Genomic DNA, 2,710 nt, shown 5'->3' with positions numbered 1-2,710 from the left:
AGATGTAATATTTGATAACTAAAAGCTTATCAAAAATATAACCTGTTTGACTGTCCGTCAGCAAATTCATAAGTGGTGCTTCTTGAACAAGGGATACTGAACTTCATGTAACCGCAAAACGCATACGCAGGGAGATCACGGCAGTCGGCTGAAAATTTTTTGCGTTTTTCTGACAGTCTTAAACGTAACATCAGATTCGGGAGTCCGTTTAGCATTTTCCAGACAGTTTGAACCCACTTTTGGGATATGAAATTTATAATAAAAAAGGTTGCCACCGCCACCTTCGTACGTGATTCAGGCTTCTGGCTGATTCTAATAAAAGTGGCATGGCAGGCTAAAGTTAATTCAAAAAAATATATATGTTTTTTACTTTTTTTGCATAAAAACAGCTTCTTGGTATTTCATTTGTTACAAATATGTTAAAGGGAACAAAGTATTCCTAAAAACTTAAGAGTTATGGGTTCTTGAAATATTGATGAAGCAGGCTAAAGTTAAATTAGACAGGCTAGTAGTGAAAAGTTACCAGGTTAAAAGAGAATTATATCAAAAATGAAAAGAAATGTATCATAAGTTTAAGGGGCTGTTTCACCATCCATTGATTAGTGTGAACTGGCGGTTAGGTGTGATGCCGTCTCTATTTGTTTTGTTCGAATAGACGGAGACGGCATCACATTTAACCGTCGGTTAACGCTAATCAATGGATGGTGAAACAGCCCCTAAATGTAATTTCTTAAAAAATTATGAGTCTCTTGGAGGCATATATAAAAAAATAAAATTATTTCAAAATTATACATATTTTATACAGGGTTATTTGTAATTTACTAGCATCCTTTTAACCCTAAACTCCTACCACTTAAACAAATGTTTTTTGTTTTACGTCTTTTTAAAATGGAGCCGTAAAACAAAAAACATTTGCTAAATCATGTATATTTTTTATTTTTCCTTCCTGTTTTCTTCGCTGATATTGTTCTTTATGTTTCCTTTGGAACTCAGCATAGACTTCTGGATTTCTTTTTATTTTTTCGTGTCTTTTCTTTTCGTTCTCCCTTTTTCGTGCTAACCTCTCTTCTCTTGACTTTTGTTTAGTTTTTGGTTTCCCCATTACATGTCGACCCTAAAATATTACGAATTAATTACAATACAATGCAATCAAATCAGTCCCTCCGATGAAATGAATGACATCAGATAGTAAAAACTGGCCAAATAAGAACGTACCTAGGCAAAATAACACGAAAAAATTCGTTTTAAACAAGTAACGACACCACTATTTTATACGAATGATTTTTTACAAACTGTAAAAATTTTAGTTATAAACAGGATCACCATGATTGTTTTTTTAATTTTCAAGCCAATAGTTTCACTTTTAGAGGGGGAGGGGGTCACACTCCAAAAAAAAATTGCAAAAGCTATATTTACGCAAAATTACAGCTATAGTACTAATGGATCTAGTGCGGATAGATAAACAGACACACAAAGTGAAATTATAAGTGTTTAGTTTAATAAAAAGCAATTCTCTACATTTACTTTGGTAGAACACTGTTAGTACTACTTAAAAAAAAGTCCATAAAGTTATTCTTAGAAATTATATGCAATTTTTAAATAAAATAATTTATAGTTCACTTTTTTCTGCCATGAGTCACTTTAGTCTGTGCTTCAGTTACAGATTAAAGTGACACAGATTAAAGTGAAAAGTGGATTCAAAAGACATTTACTCTAAAACCGTCAAAAATATGAATGTGCCACTCTTAATAACGTAAGTAAATACGTCATAATATCACATTAAAATGATTATCTAATAACGTCCCATATAAATAACATAAAATAATCGAGACAATGTAAAGTTAACATACCCGTTACAAACTCCAGTTTGCCGCCTTCGATCACTAATCGCCACAAAACTATGACAGAAGGTCTCTAACCGTTCCGTACGGCGGCGAGCCAGATATTGGCCGAATGTTTACCGATGATTAAGGTGTGTCTATCATTCTCCGTGTGTGAGTGAGACCCAACAATGCGAACACACAGACTACAGTGAAAAAATCGCTGGACAAACTTTGAGTCTGAATATTGATGTATAAAAATGATTTATTTAGGACCGTATTATTATTAAATGAATATCGTATTATTGTTTGCAATATATTATAAAATATAATTTGTGAAATAGTACACAAATAATTCACAGGCCTAAAACCGGGAGCATGTCCCTTTTGGACAAGACAGACTACAGTGAAAATCGGTACTTACATTTATTTATTTTTTAAAGTAATAAGGTTAAATAAATAAAATGGCCTGGCCTCGGTGTAAAAGGTCTATGTTTACATATGTCAATTTTTATTTTTTCTGAAAAACGTATATTTAATGTACTTTGTATTCAAAAACTCATTGGCAGATTATAATGCCACTTTTATTAGAATCACCCTTCTCCGTCTTCAGTCGGTGTCAGAGACATAAATTTACTCTTTATAGTTACCTTATCTTTATCACTTCATGTTTAAACTTTTGAATAAAACTGTCAAAAGGCTAACACTGGCAAGGCATAAGTACCTACAGTGGATAGATATCTTAAATGTAATATCATTTTTCTGAATTGAATATCTTAATTGTTCCTAACGTAAGTGTCGCACTCCCAAGCATGCGCAGTAAGGCGGCTTGATGGCAACCGGCGCAGGGGCAGGGTGCACCAGCACCATTGAACCATCTCGAGTGAAAT

This window comes from Choristoneura fumiferana, unplaced genomic scaffold (assembly GCF_025370935.1).
Source record: "Choristoneura fumiferana unplaced genomic scaffold, NRCan_CFum_1 Sck3bRy_361;HRSCAF=787_pilon, whole genome shotgun sequence".
NCBI lineage: Eukaryota > Metazoa > Arthropoda > Insecta > Lepidoptera > Tortricidae > Choristoneura > Choristoneura fumiferana.
Note: the sequence above shows the minus strand (reverse complement) of the source record.